The sequence below is a fragment of the Pseudophryne corroboree genome, chromosome 11 (genome assembly GCF_028390025.1).
Source record: "Pseudophryne corroboree isolate aPseCor3 chromosome 11, aPseCor3.hap2, whole genome shotgun sequence".
Lineage (NCBI taxonomy): Eukaryota > Metazoa > Chordata > Amphibia > Anura > Myobatrachidae > Pseudophryne > Pseudophryne corroboree.
Genome location: NC_086454.1, coordinates 184,816,060 through 184,835,711, shown reverse-complemented (window position 1 = coordinate 184,835,711; position 19,652 = coordinate 184,816,060). Strand labels below are relative to the sequence as shown.

The window sequence follows — 19,652 nt, the reverse complement described above, 5'->3', positions numbered from 1 at the left end:
GAAATAAAGAATTTTGTATATTTGTTTTCTTCAAATTAAAAATAATCACTTAAAAACCTTTGCAAAATGCTTACTTTAAAATGGATATACACATTTATTTATCATTGCAGTCATTGCTTTTTAATAAAGATTAATATTAAATGTTTAATTATGCAAGGTTGGTCAACCAGGCTATAACTTTCTTTAGCTAGGTGTACCACTATTAAGTATTGGGTCAATTTGTTAAAAATATGGTGCTCTGTTTTTTTTAAATTATATATAATGAAAGAACAATCACTTTGACGTTTCACCGATAATCCGGAACAGTTTACCAAAAATCACTACGACTGTCAGGACAACCAAAAAATTGAACAGTTTGTTATTGTATTGCATATTGGTTTCATAGTGTAGTGGTTATCACATCTGCTTTACACGCAGAAGGTCCTGGGTTCAATCCCCAGTGGAACCATATTTTTGCACTAATTTATGATTTATGAAAATTTTCTTCACTATCATTCTTATAACATCTGACCTGCTACTGCTCAATGTGAAACATGTCATTTGTTCACTTACAAAATTCAATTTCTTCTCTAAATATGGAAATAAATGTTATTTTTAATATCTATTAGCTTTTAATTATAAAATAACTTATTACAGCAAACAACTGATTAAAAATATGGAGCAGATTCAAATAATCTTCTTGTTTTATAAGAAATTGGTAGCAATGTATCATATATTTCATTTATAGTAAACAAATAAATTGTAGTATCATATCTAACTACCTTTTTCCATAAATCATCTTAACTGAGTACAGTTAAATAAATCACTTAAACCAACATTTCCATCACCAGTTCACCAAAGCACAGCTATTCTTTCCAGGACTTCACTGTTCACATGACTTCACTAGCAACTTGATAATGCTGCCAAGGTTTGGTATTGCATGATTAATGCATGATAAACTGCAATCATGTTTTGATGTAGCTAATATTCACTTCCAGATTATTTACTTTAAATGTAAATAAATATTTCCATAATTACTATGTGCAAGTTTAGCAAAAATGCTGATAGATTTGACTTCTGGATAGATAGTATATTGATTATTACTAAAGTCTTTTTCAAGTATTATGCTTAAGTTATGTTGTGAAAGGGCATTTATTAATATGTAGTATTTGTAATACAGGCACTTTATGGTAACATGGCAAGAAAAATCACTGAAAAGTGATTTTGATAAGTGTGACACCTGCAGATGATAATTGGTCAAAATGTTAGAAATAATGATTTTTGTGTATATAGTTTTTCAAATTATAAATATTCACTTGAAAAGCTTCAAAAATTCTTTCTTTAAAATGGGAATATGCAGGTTTATTCAACATTGCACACATTGCTCTTTGCTAAATTTTTATTTTAAATGTTGGGTAATGCAAGTTTGGTCAACCATGTTACAACTGTCTTTATCTATGTACCCACTATACAATTATTAAAGTCAATTGCAAAAAATTGGTTGCTCATCCTGTTTTACTGGGTAGTGTTTTTAAATGACCATTTGGTGTATTTCCGATAAACCAGAGAACTGATGGTCACAAACACACTCCTTCGGTTATTGAATCGGTCAGCCAAGATAAAAAAAATCTCAGCCTACTATATTAGTGCACTATGTGGTACTTGGAGGTGCTCGATAAACTGACCATATTTTCTGCATTTTTTCATGACTAAGTCATGCTGCTTAATTGCGGACATATGAAAATTCAGTGTTGTGCGACATGTAATTGGATTTTTAAACAAAATCACTTAGTGTGTACCTCAGATTTTGGGGCATTTGATTGTCAAGATGACCATAAATATCTTCTAGTGTGAGAACAGTTTATGTTGTGGTTTCATAACATAGTGGTTAGCATATCTGCTTTACACGGAGAAAGTCCTGAGTTCAATCCCAAGTGAACCCATATTTATTAAAAAATCCAGTAAACTGTGATCTTGATAAGAGTACTTACAGTAGATAATAATTGGTCAAGATGTTAGAAATAAAGAATTTTGTATATTTGTTTTCTTCAAATTAAAAATAATCACTTAAAAACCTTTGCAAAATGCTTACTTTAAAATGGATATACACATTTATTTATCATTGCAGTCATTGCTTTTTAATAAAGATTAATATTAAATGTTTAATTATGCAAGGTTGGTCAACCAGGCTATAACTTTCTTTAGCTAGGTGTACCACTATTAAGTATTGGGTCAATTTGTTAAAAATATGGTGCTCTGTTTTTTTTAAATTATATATAATGAAAGAACAATCACTTTGACGTTTCACCGATAATCCGGAACAGTTTACCAAAAATCACTACGACTGTCAGGACAACCAAAAAATTGAACAGTTTGTTATTGTATTGCATATTGGTTTCATAGTGTAGTGGTTATCACATCTGCTTTACACGCAGAAGGTCCTGGGTTCAATCCCCAGTGGAACCATATTTTTGCACTAATTTATGATTTATGAAAATTTTCTTCACTATCATTCTTATAACATCTGACCTGCTACTGCTCAATGTGAAACATGTCATTTGTTCACTTACAAAATTCAATTTCTTCTCTAAATATGGAAATAAATGTTATTTTTAATATCTATTAGCTTTTAATTATAAAATAACTTATTACAGCAAACAACTGATTAAAAATATGGAGCAGATTCAAATAATCTTCTTGTTTTATAAGAAATTGGTAGCAATGTATCATATATTTCATTTATAGTAAACAAATAAATTGTAGTATCATATCTAACTACCTTTTTCCATAAATCATCTTAACTGAGTACAGTTAAATAAATCACTTAAACCAACATTTCCATCACCAGTTCACCAAAGCACAGCTATTCTTTCCAGGACTTCACTGTTCACATGACTTCACTAGCAACTTGATAATGCTGCCAAGGTTTGGTATTGCATGATTAATGCATGATAAACTGCAATCATGTTTTGATGTAGCTAATATTCACTTCCAGATTATTTACTTTAAATGTAAATAAATATTTCCATAATTACTATGTGCAAGTTTAGCAAAAATGCTGATAGATTTGACTTCTGGATAGATAGTATATTGATTATTACTAAAGTCTTTTTCGAGTATTATACTTAAGTTATGTTGTGAAAGGACATTTATTTATATGTAGTATTTGTAATACAGGCACTTTATGGTAACATGGCAAGAAAAATCACTGAAAAGTGATTTTGATAAGTGTGACACCTGCAGATGATAATTGTTCAAAATGTTAGAAATAATGATTTTTGTGTATATAGTTTTTCAAATTATAAATATTCACTTGAAAAGCTTCAAAAAGTCTTTATTTAAAATGGGAATATGCAGGTTTATTCAACATTGCACACATTGCTCTTTGCTAAATTTGTATTTTGAATGTTGGGTAATGCAAGTTTGGTCAACCATGTTACAACTATCTTTATCTATGTACCCACTATACAATTATTAAAGTCAATTGCAAAAAATTGGTTGCTCATCCTGTTTTACTGGGTAGTGTTTTTAAATGACCATTTGGTGTATTTCCGATAAACCAGAGAACTGATGGTCACAAACACACTCCTTCGGTTATTGAATCGGTCAGCCAAGATAAAAAAAATCTCAGCCTACTATATTAGTGCACTATGTGGTACTTGGAGGTTCTCGATAAACTGACCATATTTTCTGCATTTTTTCATGACTAAGTCATGCTGCTTAATTGCGGACATATGAAAATTCAGTGTTGTGCGACATGTAATTGGATTTTTAAACAAAATCACTTAGTGTGTACCTCAGATTTTGGGGCATTTGATTGTCAAGATGACCATAAATCTCTTCTAGTGTGATAACAGTTTATGTTTTGGTTTCATAACATAGTGGTTAGCATATCTGCTTTACACGGAGAAAGTCCTGAGTTCAATCCCAAGTGAACCCATATTTATTAAAAAATCCAGTAAACTGTGATCTTGATAAGAGTACTTACAGTAGATAATAATTGGTCAAGATGTTAGAAATAAAGAATTTTGTATATTTGTTTTCTTCAAATTAAAAATAATCACTTAAAAAACTTTGCAAAATGCTTACTTTAAAATGGATATACACATTTATTTATCATTGCAGTCATTGCTTTTTAATAAAGATTAATATTAAATGTTTAATTATGCAAGGTTGGTCAACCAGGCTATAACTTTCTTTAGCTAGGTGTACCACTATTAAGTATTGGGTCAATTTGCCAAAAATATGGTGCTCTGTTTTTTTTAAATTATATATAATGAAAGAACAATCACTTTGACGTTTCACCGATAATCCGGAACAGTTTACCAAAAATCACTACGACTGTCAGGACAACCAAAAAATTTAACAGTTTGTTATTGTATTGCATATTGGTTTCATAGTGTAGTGGTTATCACATCTGCTTTACACGCAGAAGGTCCTGGGTTCAATCCCCAGTGGAACCATATTTTTGCACTAATTTATGATTTATGAAAATTTTCTTCACTATCATTCTTATAACATCTGACCTGCTACTGCTCAATGTGAAACATGTCATTTGTTCACTTACAAAATTCAATTTCTTCTCTAAATATGGAAATAAATGTTATTTTTAATATCTATTAGCTTTTAATTATAAAATAACTTATTACAGCAAACAACTGATTAAAAATCTGGAGCAGATTCAAATAATCTACTTGTTTTATAAGAAATTGGTAGCAATGTATCATATATTTCATTTATAGTAAACAAATAAATTGTAGTATCATATCTAACTACCTTTTTCCATAAATCATCTTAACTGAGTACAGTTAAATAAATCACTTAAACCAACATTTCCATCACCAGTTCACCAAAGCACAGCTATTCTTTCCAGGACTTCACTGTTCACATGACTTCACTAGCAACTTGATAATGCTGTCAAGGTTTGGTATTGCATGATTAATGCATGATAAACTGAAATCATGTTTTGATGTAGCTAATATTCACTTCCAGATTATTTACTTTAAATGTAAATAAATATTTCCATAATTACTATGTGCAAGTTTAGCAAAAATGCTGATAGATTTGACTTCTGGATAGATAGTATATTGATTATTACTAAAGTCTTTTTCGAGTATTATGCTTAAGTTATGTTGTGAAAGGGCATTTATTTATATGTAGTATTTGTAATACAGGCACTTTATGGTAACATGGCAAGAAAAATCACTGAAAAGTGATTTTGATAAGTGTGACACCTGCAGATGATAATTGGTCAAAATGTTAGAAATAATGATTTTTGTGTATATAGTTTTTCAAATTATAAATATTCACTTGAAAAGCTTCAAAAATTCTTTATTTAAAATGGGAATATGCAGGTTTATTCAACATTGCACACATTGCTCTTTGCTAAATTTTTATTTTAAATGTTGGGTAATGCAAGTTTGGTCAACCATGTTACAACTGTCTTTATCTATGTACCCACTATACAATTATTAAAGTCAATTGCAAAAAATTGGTTGCTCATCCTGTTTTACTGGGTAGTGTTTTTAAATGACCATTTGGTGTATTTCCGATAAACCAGAGAACTGATGGTCACAAACACACTCCTTCGGTTATTGAATCGGTCAGCCAAGATAAAAAAAAATCTCAGCCTACTATTTTAGTGCACTATGTGGTACTTGGAGGTTCTCGATAAACTGACCATATTTTCTGCATTTTTTCATGACTAAGTCATGCTGCTTAATTGCGGACATATGAAAATTCAGTGTTGTGCGTAATATAATTGGATTTTTCAACAAAATCACTTAGTGTGTACCTCAGATTTTGGGGCATTTGATTGTCAAGATGACCATAAATATCTTCTAGTGTGAGAACAGTTTATGTTGTGGTTTCATAGCATTGTGGTTAGCATATCTGCTTTATACGGAAAAAGTACTGGGTTCAATCGCAAGTGAACCCGTATTTATTAAAAAATCCAGTAAACTGTGATCTTGATAAGAGTACTTACAGTAGATAATAATTGGTCAAGATGTTAGAAATAAAGAATTTTGTATATTTGTTTTCTTCAAATTAAAAATAATCACTTAAAAAAACTTTGCAAAATGCTTACTTTAAAATGGATATACACATTTATTTATCATTGCAGTCATTGCTTTTTAATAAAGATTAATATTAAATGTTTAATTATGCAAGGTTGGTCAACCAGGCTATAACTTTCTTTAGCTAGGTGTACCACTTTTAAGTATTGGGTCAATTTGCCAAAAATATGGTGCTCTGTTTTTTTTAAATTATATATATTGAAAGAACAATCACTTTGACGTTTCACCGATAATCCGGAACAGTTTACCAAAAATCACTACGACTGTCAGGACAACCAAAAAATTGAATAGTTTGTTATTGTATTGCATATTGGTTTCATAGTGTAGTGGTTATCACATCTGCTTTACACGCAGAAGGTCCTGGGTTCAATCCCCAGTGGAACCATATTTTTGCACTAATTTATGATTTATGAAAATTTTCTTCACTATCATTCTTATAACATCTGACCTGCTACTGCTCAATGTGAAACATGTCATTTGTTCACTTACAAAATTCAATTTCTTCTCTAAATATGGAAATAAATGTTATTTTTAATATCTATTAGCTTTTAATTATAAAATAACTTATTACAGCAAACAACTGATTAAAAATCTGGAGCAGATTCAAATAATCTTCTTGTTTTATAAGAAATTGGTAGCAATGTATCATATATTTCATTTATAGTAAACAAATAAATTGTAGTATCATATCTAACTACCTTTTTCCATAAATCATCTTAACTGAGTACAGTTAAATAAATCACTTAAACCAACATGTCCATCACCAGTTCACCAAAGCACAGCTATTCTTTCCAGGACTTCACTGTTCACATGACTTCACTAGCAACTTGATAATGCTGCCAAGGTTTGGTATTGCATGATTAATGCATGATAAACTGCAATCATGTTTTGATGTAGCTAATATTCACTTCCAGATTATTTACTTTAAATGTAAATAAATATTTCCATAATTACTATGTGCAAGTTTAGCAAAAATGCTGATAGATTTGACTTCTGGATAGATAGTATATTGATTATTACTAAAGTCTTTTTCGAGTATTATGCTTAAGTTATGTTGTGAAAGGGCATTTATTTATATGTAGTATTTGTAATACAGGCACTTTATGGTAACATGGCAAGAAAAATCACTGAAAAGTGATTTTGATAAGTGTGAAACCTGCAGATGATAATTGGTCAAAATGTTAGAAATAATGATTTTTGTGTATATAGTTTTTCAAATTATAAATATTCACTTGAAAAGCTTCAAAAATTCTTTATTTAAAATGGGAATATGCAGGTTTATTCAACATTGCACACATTGCTCTTTGCTAAATTTGTATTTTGAATGTTGGGTAATGCAAGTTTGGTCAACCATGTTACAACTATCTTTATCTATGTACCCACTATACAATTATTAAAGTCAATTGCAAAAAATTGGTTGCTCATCCTGTTTTACTGGGTAGTGTTTTTAAATGACCATTTGGTGTATTTCCGATAAACCAGAGAACTGATGGTCACAAACACACTCCTTCGGTTATTGAATCGGTCAGCCAAGATAAAAAAAATCTCAGCCTACTATATTAGTGCACTATGTGGTACTTGGAGGTTCTCGATAAACTGACCATATTTTCTGCATTTTTTCATGACTAAGTCATGCTGCTTAATTGCGGACATATGAAAATTCAGTGTTGTGCGACATGTAATTGGATTTTTAAACAAAATCACTTAGTGTGTACCTCAGATTTTGGGGCATTTGATTGTCAAGATGACCATAAATCTCTTCTAGTGTGATAACAGTTTATGTTGTGGTTTCATAACATAGTGGTTAGCATATCTGCTTTACACGGAGAAAGTCCTGAGTTCAATCCCAAGTGCACCCATATTTATTAAAAAATCCAGTAAACTGTGATCTTGATAAGAGTACTTACAGTAGATAATAATTGGTCAAGATGTTAGAAATAAAGAATTTTGTATATTTGTTTTCTTCAAATTAAAAATAATCACTTAAAAAACTTTGCAAAATGCTTACTTTAAAATGGATATACACATTTATTTATCATTGCAGTCATTGCTTTTTAATAAAGATTAATATTAAATGTTTAATTATGCAAGGTTGGTCAACCAGGCTATAACTTTCTTTAGCTAGGTGTACCACTATTAAGTATTGGGTCAATTTGCCAAAAATATGGTGCTCTGTTTTTTTTTAATTATATATAATGAAAGAACAATCACTTTGACGTTTCACCGATAATCCGGAACAGTTTACCAAAAATCACTACGACTGTCAGGACAACCAAAAAATTTAACAGTTTGTTATTGTATTGCATATTGGTTTCATAGTGTAGTGGTTATCACATCTGCTTTACACGCAGAAGGTCCTGGGTTCAATCCCCAGTGGAACCATATTTTTGCACTAATTTATGATTTATGAAAATTTTCTTCACTATCATTCTTATAACATCTGACCTGCTACTGCTCAATGTGAAACATGTCATTTGTTCACTTACAAAATTCAATTTCTTCTCTAAATATGGAAATAAATGTTATTTTTAATATCTATTAGCTTTTAATTATAAAATAACTTATTACAGCAAACAACTGATTAAAAATCTGGAGCAGATTCAAATAATCTTCTTGTTTTATAAGAAATTGGTAGCAATGTATCATATATTTCATTTATAGTAAACAAATAAATTGTAGTATCATATCTAACTACCTTTTTCCATAAATCATCTTAACTGAGTACAGTTAAATAAATCACTTAAACCAACATTTCCATCACCAGTTCACCAAAGCACAGATATTCTTTCCAGGACTTCACTGTTCACATGACTTCACTAGCAACTTGATAATGCTGTCAAGGTTTGGTATTGCATGATTAATGCATGATAAACTGAAATAATGTTTTGATGTAGCTAATATTCACTTCCAGATTATTTACTTTAAATGTAAATAAATATTTCCATAATTACTATGTGCAAGTTTAGCAAAAATGCTGATAGATTTGACTTCTGGATAGATAGTATATTGATTATTACTAAAGTCTTTTTCGAGTATTATGCTTAAGTTATGTTGTGAAAGGGCATTTATTTATATGTAGTATTTGTAATACAGGCACTTTATGGTAACATGGTAAGAAAAATCACTGAAAAGTGATTTTGATAAGTGTGACACCTGCAGATGATAATTGGTCAAAATGTTAGAAATAATGATTTTTGTGTATATAGTTTTTCAAATTATAAATATTCACTTGAAAAGCTTCAAAAATTCTTTATTTAAAATGGGAATATGCAGGTTTATTCATCATTGCACACATTGCTCTTTGCTAAATTTTTATTTTAAATGTTGGGTAATGCAAGTTTGGTCAACCATGTTACAACTGTCTTTATCTATGTACCCACTATACAATTATTAAAGTCAATTGCAAAAAATTGGTTGCTCATCCTGTTTTACTGGGTAGTGTTTTTAAATGACCATTTGGTGTATTTCCGATAAACCAGAGAACTGATGGTCACAAACACACTCCTTCGGTTATTGAATCGGTCAGCCAAGATAAAAAAAAATCTCAGCCTACTATATTAGTGCACTATGTGGTACTTGGAGGTTCTCGATAAACTGACCATATTTTCTGCATTTTTTCATGACTAAGTCATGCTGCTTAATTGCGGACATATGAAAATTCAGTGTTGTGCGACATATAATTGGATTTTTAAACAAAATCACTTAGTGTGTACCTCAGATTTTGGGGCATTTGATTGTCAAGATGACCATAAATATCTTCTAGTGTGAGAACAGTTTATGTTGTGGTTTCATAGCATTGTGGTTAGCATATCTGCTTTATACAGAAAAAGTCCTGGGTTCAATCCCAAGTGAACCCGTATTTATTAAAAAATCCAGTAAACTGTGATCTTGATAAGAGTACTTACAGTAGATAATAATTGGTCAAGATGTTAGAAATAAAGAATTTTGTATATTTGTTTTCTTCAAATTAAAAATAATCACTTAAAAAACTTTGCAAAATGCTTACTTTAAAATGGATATACACATTTATTTATCATTGCAGTCATTGCTTTTTAATAAAGATTAATATTAAATGTTTAATTATGCAAGGTTGGTCAACCAGGCTATAACTTTCTTTAGCTAGGTGTACCACTATTAAGTATTGGGTCAATTTGCCAAAAATATGGTGCTCTGTTTTTTTTAAATTATATATAATGAAAGAACAATCACTTTGACGTTTCACCGATAATCCGGAACAGTTTACCAAAAATCACTACGACTGTCAGGACAACCAAAAAATTGAATAGTTTGTTATTGTATTGCATATTGGTTTCATAGTGTAGTGGTTATCACATCTGCTTTACACGCAGAAGGTCCTGGGTTCAATCCCCAGTGGAACCATATTTTTGCACTAATTTATGATTTATGAAAATTTTCTTCACTATCATTCTTATAACATCTGACCTGCTACTGCTCAATGTGAAACATGTCATTTGTTCACTTACAAAATTCAATTTCTTCTCTAAATATGGAAATAAATGTTATTTTTAATATCTATTAGCTTTTAATTATAAAATAACTTATTACAGCAAACAACTGATTAAAAATCTGGAGCAGATTCAAATAATCTTCTTGTTTTATAAGAAATTGGTAGCAATGTATCATATATTTCATTTATAGTAAACAAATAAATAGTAGTATCATATCTAACTACCTTTTTCCATAAATCATCTTAACTGAGTACAGTTAAATAAATCACTTAAACCAACATGTCCATCACCAGTTCACCAAAGCACAGCTATTCTTTCCAGGACTTCACTGTTCACATGACTTCACTAGCAACTTGATAATGCTGCCAAGGTTTGGTATTGCATGATTAATGCATGATAAACTGCAATCATGTTTTGATGTAGCTAATATTCACTTCCAGATTATTTACTTTAAATGTAAATAAATATTTCCATAATTACTATGTGCAAGTTTAGCAAAAATGCTGATAGATTTGACTTCTGGATAGATAGTATATTGATTATTACTAAAGTCTTTTTCGAGTATTATGCTTAAGTTATGTTGTGAAAGGGCATTTATTTATATGTAGTATTTGTAATACAGGCACTTTATGGTAACATGGCAAAAAAAATCACTGTAAAGTGATTTTGATAAGTGTGACACCTGCAGATGATAATTGGTCAAAATGTTAGAAATAATGATTTTTGTGTATATAGTTTTTCAAATTATAAATATTCACTTGAAAAGCTTCAAAAATTCTTTATTTAAAATGGGAATATGCAGGTTTATTCAACATTGCACACATTGCTCTTTGCTAAATTTTTATTTTAAATGTTGGGTAATGCAAGTTTGGTCAACCATGTTACAACTGTCTTTATCTATGTACCCACTATACAATTATTAAAGTCAATTGCAAAAAATTGGTTGCTCATCCTGTTTTACTGGGTAGTGTTTTTAAATGACCATTTGGTGTATTTCCGATAAACCAGAGAACTGATGGTCACAAACACACTCCTTCGGTTATTGAATCGGTCAGCCAAGATAAAAAAAAATCTCAGCCTACTATATTAGTGCACTATGTGGTACTTGGAGGTTCTCGATAAACTGACCATATTTTCTGCATTTTTTCATGACTAAGTCATGCTGCTTAATTGCGGACATATGAAAATTCAGTGTTGTGCGACATATAATTGGATTTTTAAACAAAATCACTTAGTGTGTACCTCAGATTTTGGGGCATTTGATTGTCAAGATGACCATAAATATCTTCTAGTGTGAGAACGGTTTATGTTGTGGTTTCATAGCATTGTGGTTAGCATATCTGCTTTATATGGAAAAAGTCCTGGGTTCAATCCCAAGTGAACCCGTATTTATTAAAAAATCCAGTAAACTGTGATCTTGATAAGAGTACTTACAGTAGATAATAATTGGTCAAGATGTTAGAAATAAAGAATTTTGTATATTTGTTTTCTTCAAATTAAAAATAATCACTTAAAAAACTTTGCAAAATGCTTACTTTAAAATGGATATACACATTTATTTATCATTGCAGTCATTGCTTTTTAATAAAGATTAATATTAAATGTTTAATTATGCAAGGTTGGTCAACCAGGCTATAACTTTCTTTAGCTAGGTGTACCACTATTAAGTATTGGGTCAATTTGCCAAAAATATGGTGCTCTGTTTTTTTTAAATTATATATAATGAAAGAACAATCACTTTGACGTTTCACCGATAATCCGGAACAGTTTACCAAAAATCACTACGACTGTCAGGACAACCAAAAAATTTAACAGTTTGTTATTGTATTGCATATTGGTTTCATAGTGTAGTGGTTATCACATCTGCTTTACACGCAGAAGGTCCTGGGTTCAATCCCCAGTGGAACCATATTTTTGCACTAATTTATGATTTATGAAAATTTTCTTCACTATCATTCTTATAACATCTGACCTGCTACTGCTCAATGTGAAACATGTCATTTGTTCACTTACAAAATTCAATTTCTTCTCTAAATATGGAAATAAATGTTATTTTTAATATCTATTAGCTTTTAATTATAAAATAACTTATTACAGCAAACAACTGATTAAAAATCTGGAGCAGATTCAAATAATCTTCTTGTTTTATAAGAAATTGGTAGCAATGTATCATATATTTCATTTATAGTAAACAAATAAATTGTAGTATCATATCTAACTACATTTTTCCATAAATCATCTTAACTGAGTACAGTTAAATAAATCACTTAAACCAACATGTCCATCACCAGTTCACCAAAGCACAGCTATTCTTTCCAGGACTTCACTGTTCACATGACTTCACTAGCAACTTGATAATGCTGCCAAGGTTTGGTATTGCATGATTAATGCATGATAAACTGCAATCATGTTTTGATGTAGCTAATATTCACTTCCAGATTATTTACTTTAAATGTAAATAAATATTTCCATAATTACTATGTGCAAGTTTAGCAAAAATGCTGATAGATTTGACTTCTGGATAGATAGTATATTGATTATTACTAAAGTCTTTTTCGAGTATTATGCTTAAGTTATGTTGTGAAAGGGCATTTATTTATATGTAGTATTTGTAATACAGGCACTTTATGGTAACATGGCAAGAAAAATCACTGAAAAGTGATTTTGATAAGTGTGACACCTGCAGATGATAATTGGTCAAAATGTTAGAAATAATGATTTTTGTGTATATAGTTTTTCAAATTATAAATATTCACTTGAAAAGCTTCAAAAATTCTTTATTTAAAATGGGAATATGCAGGTTTATTCAACATTGCACACATTGCTCTTTGCTAAATTTGTATTTTGAATGTTGGGTAATGCAAGTTTGGTCAACCATGTTACAACTATCTTTATCTATGTACCCACTATACAATTATTAAAGTCAATTGCAAAAAATTGGTTGCTCATCCTGTTTTACTGGGTAGTGTTTTTAAATGACCATTTGGTGTATTTCCGATAAACCAGAGAACTGATGGTCACAAACACACTCCTTCGGTTATTGAATCGGTCAGCCAAGATAAAAAAAATCTCAGCCTACTATATTAGTGCACTATGTAGTACTTGGAGGTTCTCGATAAACTGACCATATTTTCTGCATTTTTTCATGACTAAGTCATGCTGCTTAATTGCGGACATATGAAAATTCAGTGTTGTGCGACATGTAATTGGATTTTTAAACAAAATCACTTAGTGTGTACCTCAGATTTTGGGGCATTTGATTGTCAAGATGACCATAAATCTCTTCTAGTGTGATAACAGTTTATGTTGTGGTTTCATAACATAGTGGTTAGCATACCTGCTTTACACGGAGAAAGTCCTGAGTTCAATCCCAAGTGAACCCATATTTATTAAAAAATCCAGTAAACTGTGATCTTGATAAGAGTACTTACAGTAGATAATAATTGGTCAAGATGTTAGAAATAAAGAATTTTGTATATTTGTTTTCTTCAAATTAAAAATAATCACTTAAAAAACTTTGCAAAATGCTTACTTTAAAATGGATATACACATTTATTTATCATTGCAGTCATTGCTTTTTAATAAAGATTAATATTAAATGTTTAATTATGCAAGGTTGGTCAACCAGGCTATAACTTTCTTTAGCTAGGTGTACCACTATTAAGTATTGGGTCAATTTGCCAAAAATATGGTGCTCTGTTTTTTTTTAAATTATATATAATGAAAGAACAATCACTTTGACGTTTCACCGATAATCGGAACAGTTTACCAAAAATCACTACGACTGTCAGGACAACCAAAAAATTTAACAGTTTGTTATTGTATTGCGTATTGGTTTCATAGTGTAGTGGTTATCACATCTGCTTTACACGCAGAAGGTCCTGGGTTCAATCCCCAGTGGAACCATATTTTTGCACTAATTTATGATTTATGAAAATTTTCTTCACTATCATTCTTATAACATCTGACCTGCTACTGCTCAATGTGAAACATGTCATTTGTTCACTTACAAAATTCAATTTCTTCTCTAAATATGGAAATAAATGTTATTTTTAATATCTATTAGCTTTTAATTATAAAATAACTTATTACAGCAAACAACTGATTAAAAATCTGGAGCAGATTCAAATAATCTTCTCGTTTTATAAGAAATTGGTAGCAATGTATCATATATTTCATTTATAGTAAACAAATAAATTGTAGTATCATATCTAACTACCTTTTTCCATAAATCATCTTAACTGAGTACAGTTAAATAAATCACTTAAACCAACATGTCCATCACCAGTTCACCAAAGCACAGCTATTCTTTCCAGGACTTCACTGTTCACATGACTTCACTAGCAACTGGATAATGCTGCCAAGGTTTGGTATTGCATGATTAATGCATGATAAACTGCAATCATGTTTTGATGTAGCTAATATTCACTTCCAGATTATTTACTTTAAATGTAAATAAATATTTCCATAATTACTATGTGCAAGTTTAGCAAAAATGCTGATAGATTTGACTTCTGGATAGATAGTATATTGATTATTACTAAAGTCTTTTTCGAGTATTATGCTTAAGTTATGTTGTGAAAGGGCATTTATTTATATGTAGTATTTGTAATACAGGCACTTTATGGTAACATGGCAAGAAAAATCACTGAAAAGTGATTTTGATAAGTGTGACACCTGCAGATGATAATTGGTCAAAATGTTAGAAATAATGATTTTTGTGTATATAGTTTTTCAAATTATAAATATTCACTTGAAAAGCTTCAAAAATTCTTTATTTAAAATGGGAATATGCAGGTTTATTCAACATTGCACACATTGCTCTTTGCTAAATTTGTATTTTGAATGTTGGGTAATGCAAGTTTGGTCAACCATGTTACAACTATCTTTATCTATGTACCCACTATACAATTATTAAAGTCAATTGCAAAAAATTGGTTGCTCATCCTGTTTTACTGGGTAGTGTTTTTAAATGACCATTTGGTGTATTTCCGATAAACCAGAGAACTGATAGTCACAAACACACTCCTTCGGTTATTGAATCGGTCAGCCAAGATAAAAAAAATCTCAGCCTACTATATTAGTGCACTATGTAGTACTTGGAGGTTCTCGATAAACTGACCATATTTTCTGCATTTTTTCATGACTAAGTCATGCTGCTTAATTGCGGACATATGAAAATTCAGTGTTGTGCGACATGTAATTGGATTTTTAAACAAAATCACTTAGTGTGTACCTCAGATTTTGGGGCATTTGATTGTCAAGATGACCATAAATCTCTTCTAGTGTGATAACAGTTTATGTTGTGGTTTCATAACATAGTGGTTAGCATATCTGCTTTACATGGAGAAAGTCCTGAGTTCAATCCCAAGTGAACCCATATTTATAAAAAAATCCAGTAAACTGTGATCTTGATAAGAGTACTTACAGTAGATAATAATTGGTCAAGATGTTAGAAATAAAGAATTTTGTATATTTGTTTTCTTCAAATTAAAAATAATCACTTAAAAAACTTTGCAAAATGCTTACTTTAAAATGGATATACACATTTATTTATCATTGCAGTCATTGCTTTTTAATAAAGATTAATATTAAATGTTTAATTATGCAAGGTTGGTCAACCAGGCTATAACTTTCTTTAGCTAGGTGTACCACTATTAAGTATTGGGTCAATTTGCCAAAAATATGGTGCTCTGTTTTTTTTTTAAATTATATATAATGAAAGAACAATCACTTTGACGTTTCACCGATAATCCGGAACAGTTTACCAAAAATCACTACGACTGTCAGGACAACCAAAAAATTTAACAGTTTGTTATTGTATTGCATATTGGTTTCATAGTGTAGTGGTTATCACATCTGCTTTACACGCAGAAGGTCCTGGGTTCAATCCCCAGTGGAACCATATTTTTGCACTAATTTATGATTTATGAAAATTTTCTTCACTATCATTCTTATAACATCTGACCTGCTACTGCTCAATGTGAAACATGTCATTTGTTCACTTACAAAATTCAATTTCTTCTCTAAATATGGAAATAAATGTTATTTTTAATATCTATTAGCTTTTAATTATAAAATAACTTATTACAGCAAACAACTGATTAAAAATCTGGAGCAGATTCAAATAATCTACTTGTTTTATAAGAAATTGGTAGCAATGTATCATATATTTCATTTATAGTAAACAAATAAATTGTAGTATCATATCTAACTACCTTTTTCCATAAATCATCTTAACTGAGTACAGTTAAATAAATCACTTAAACCAACATTTCCATCACCAGTTCACCAAAGCACAGCTATTCTTTCCAGGACTTCACTGTTCACATGACTTCACTAGCAACTTGATAATGCTGTCAAGGTTTGGTATTGCATGATTAATGCATGATAAACTGCAATCATGTTTTGATGTAGCTAATATTCACTTCCAGATTATTTACTTTAAATGTAAATAAATATTTCCATAATTACTATGTGCAAGTTTAGCAAAAATGCTGATAGATTTGACTTCTGGATAGATAGTATATTGATTATTACTAAAGTCTTTTTCGAGTATTATGCTTAAGTTATGTTGTGAAAGGGCATTTATTTATATGTAGTATTTGTAATACAGGCACTTTATGGTAACATGGCAAGAAAAATCACTGAAAAGTGATTTTGATAAGTGTGACACCTGCAGATGATAATTGGTCAAAATGTTAGAAATAATGATTTTTGTGTATATAGTTTTTCAAATTATAAATATTCACTTGAAAAGCTTCAAAAATTCTTTATTTAAAATGGGAATATGCAGGTTTATTCAACATTGCACACATTGCTCTTTGCTAAATTTTTATTTTAAATGTTGGGTAATGCAAGTTTGGTCAACCATGTTACAACTGTCTTTATCTATGTACCCACTATACAATTATTAAAGTCAATTGCAAAAAATTGGTTGCTCATCCTGTTTTACTGGGTAGTGTTTTTAAATGACCATTTGGTGTATTTCCGATAAACCAGAGAACTGATGGTCACAAACACACTCCTTCCGTTATTGAATCGGTCAGCCAAGATAAAAAAAAATCTCAGCCTACTATATTAGTGCACTATGTGGTACTTGGAGGTTCTCGATAAACTGACCATATTTTCTGCATTTTTTCATGACTAAGTCATGCTGCTTAATTGCGGACATATGAAAATTCAGTGTTGTGCGACATATAATTGGATTTTTAAACAAAATCACTTAGTGTGTACCTCAGATTTTGGGGCATTTGATTGTCAAGATGACCATAAATATCTTCTAGTGTGAGAACAGTTTATGTTGTGGTTTCATAGCATTGTGGTTAGCATAACTGCTTTATACAGAAAAAGTCCTGGGTTCAATCCCAAGTGAACCCGTATTTATTAAAAAATCCAGTAAACTGTGATCTTGATAAGAGTACTTACAGTAGATAATAATTGGTCAAGATGTTAGAAATAAAGAATTTTGTATATTTGTTTTCTTCAAATTAAAAATAATCACTTAAAAAACTTTGCAAAATGCTTACTTTAAAATGGATATACACATTTATTTATCATTGCAGTCATTGCTTTTTAATAAAGATTAATATTAAATGTTTAATTATGCAAGGTTGGTCAACCAGGCTATAACTTTCTTTAGCTAGGTGTACCACTATTAAGTATTGGGTCAATTTGCCAAAAATATGGTGCTCTGTTTTTTTTAAAATTATATATAATGAAAGAACAATCACTTTGACGTTTCACCGATAATCCGGAACAGTTTACCAAAAATCACTACGACTGTCAGGACAACCAAAAAATTGAATAGTTTGTTATTGTATTGCATATTGGTTTCATAGTGTAGTGGTTATCACATCTGCTTTACACGCAGAAGGTTCTGGGTTCAATCCCCAGTGGAACCATATTTTTGCACTAATTTATGATTTATGAAAATTTTCTTCACTATCATTCTTATAACATCTGACCTGCTACTGCTCAATGTGAAACATGTCATTTGTTCACTTACAAAATTCAATTTCTTCTCTAAATATGGAAATAAATGTTATTTTTAATATCTATTAGCTTTTCATTATAAAATAACTTATTACAGCAAACAACTGATTAAAAATCTGGAGCAGATTCAAATAATCTTCTTGTTTTATAAGAAATTGGTAGCAATGTATCATATATTTCATTTATAGTAAACAAATAAATTGTAGTATCATATCTAACTACCTTTTTCCATAAATCATCTTAACTGAGTACAGTTAAATAAATCACTTAAACCAACATGTCCATCACCAGTTCACCAAAGCACAGCTATTCTTTCCAGGACTTCACTGTTCACATGACTTCACTAGCAACTTGATAATGCTGCCAAGGTTTGGTATTGCATGATTAATGCATGATAAACTGCAATCATGTTTTGATGTAGCTAATATTCACTTCCAGATTATTTACTTTAAATGTAAATAAATATTTCCATAATTACTATGTGCAAGTTTAGCAAAAATGCTGATAGATTTGACTTCTGGATAGATAGTATATTGATTATTACTAAAGTCTTTTTCGAGTATTATGCTTAAGTTATGTTGTGAAAGGGCATTTATTTATATGTAGTATTTGTAATACAGGCACTTTATGGTAACATGGCAAGAAAAATCACTGAAAATTGATTTTGATAAGTGTGACACCTGCAGATGATAATTGTTCAAAATGTTAGAAATAATGATTTTTGTGTATATAGTTTTTCAAATTATAAATATTCACTTGAAAAGCTTCAAAAATTCTTTATTTAAAATGGGAATATGCAGGTTTATTCAACATTGCACACATTGCTCTTTGCTAAATTTTTATTTTAAATGTTGGGTAATGCAAGTTTGGTCAACCATGTTACAACTGTCTTTATCTATGTACCCACTATACAATTATTAAAGTCAATTGCAAAAAATTGGTTGCTCATCCTGTTTTAATGGGTAGTGTTTTTAAATGACCATTTGGTGTATTTCCGATAAACCAGAGAACTGATGGTCACAAACACACTCCTTCGGTTATTGAATCGGTCAGCCAAGATAAAAAAAAATCTCAGCCTACTATATTAGTGCACTATGTGGTACTTGGAGGTTCTCGATAAACTGACCATATT

General features: G+C 30.2%; 10 non-coding genes across 10 annotated transcripts; all 10 read left to right on the top strand.

The window, feature by feature from the left end:
* The first annotated feature begins 375 nt into the window (after nt 1-375).
* On the top strand, nt 376-448 carry TRNAV-UAC (transfer RNA valine (anticodon UAC)). The gene has a single exon. It is a non-coding gene; the product is annotated as a tRNA-Val (tRNA).
* A 1,924-nt stretch (nt 449-2,372) lies between these two features.
* TRNAV-UAC (transfer RNA valine (anticodon UAC)) lies at nt 2,373-2,445 on the top strand. The gene has a single exon. It is a non-coding gene; the product is annotated as a tRNA-Val (tRNA).
* A 1,924-nt stretch (nt 2,446-4,369) lies between these two features.
* TRNAV-UAC (transfer RNA valine (anticodon UAC)) lies at nt 4,370-4,442 on the top strand. Its single transcript has one exon. It is a non-coding gene; the product is annotated as a tRNA-Val (tRNA).
* Nucleotides 4,443-6,368: 1,926 nt separating this feature from the next.
* TRNAV-UAC (transfer RNA valine (anticodon UAC)) lies at nt 6,369-6,441 on the top strand. The gene has a single exon. It is a non-coding gene; the product is annotated as a tRNA-Val (tRNA).
* Nucleotides 6,442-8,365: 1,924 nt separating this feature from the next.
* TRNAV-UAC (transfer RNA valine (anticodon UAC)) lies at nt 8,366-8,438 on the top strand. The gene has a single exon. It is a non-coding gene; the product is annotated as a tRNA-Val (tRNA).
* A 1,925-nt stretch (nt 8,439-10,363) lies between these two features.
* TRNAV-UAC (transfer RNA valine (anticodon UAC)) lies at nt 10,364-10,436 on the top strand. Its single transcript has one exon. It is a non-coding gene; the product is annotated as a tRNA-Val (tRNA).
* A 1,925-nt stretch (nt 10,437-12,361) lies between these two features.
* TRNAV-UAC (transfer RNA valine (anticodon UAC)) lies at nt 12,362-12,434 on the top strand. Its single transcript has one exon. It is a non-coding gene; the product is annotated as a tRNA-Val (tRNA).
* A 1,924-nt stretch (nt 12,435-14,358) lies between these two features.
* On the top strand, nt 14,359-14,431 carry TRNAV-UAC (transfer RNA valine (anticodon UAC)). Its single transcript has one exon. It is a non-coding gene; the product is annotated as a tRNA-Val (tRNA).
* A 1,926-nt stretch (nt 14,432-16,357) lies between these two features.
* On the top strand, nt 16,358-16,430 carry TRNAV-UAC (transfer RNA valine (anticodon UAC)). The gene has a single exon. It is a non-coding gene; the product is annotated as a tRNA-Val (tRNA).
* Nucleotides 16,431-18,356: 1,926 nt separating this feature from the next.
* On the top strand, nt 18,357-18,429 carry TRNAV-UAC (transfer RNA valine (anticodon UAC)). Its single transcript has one exon. It is a non-coding gene; the product is annotated as a tRNA-Val (tRNA).
* Nucleotides 18,430-19,652: the final 1,223 nt, after the last annotated feature.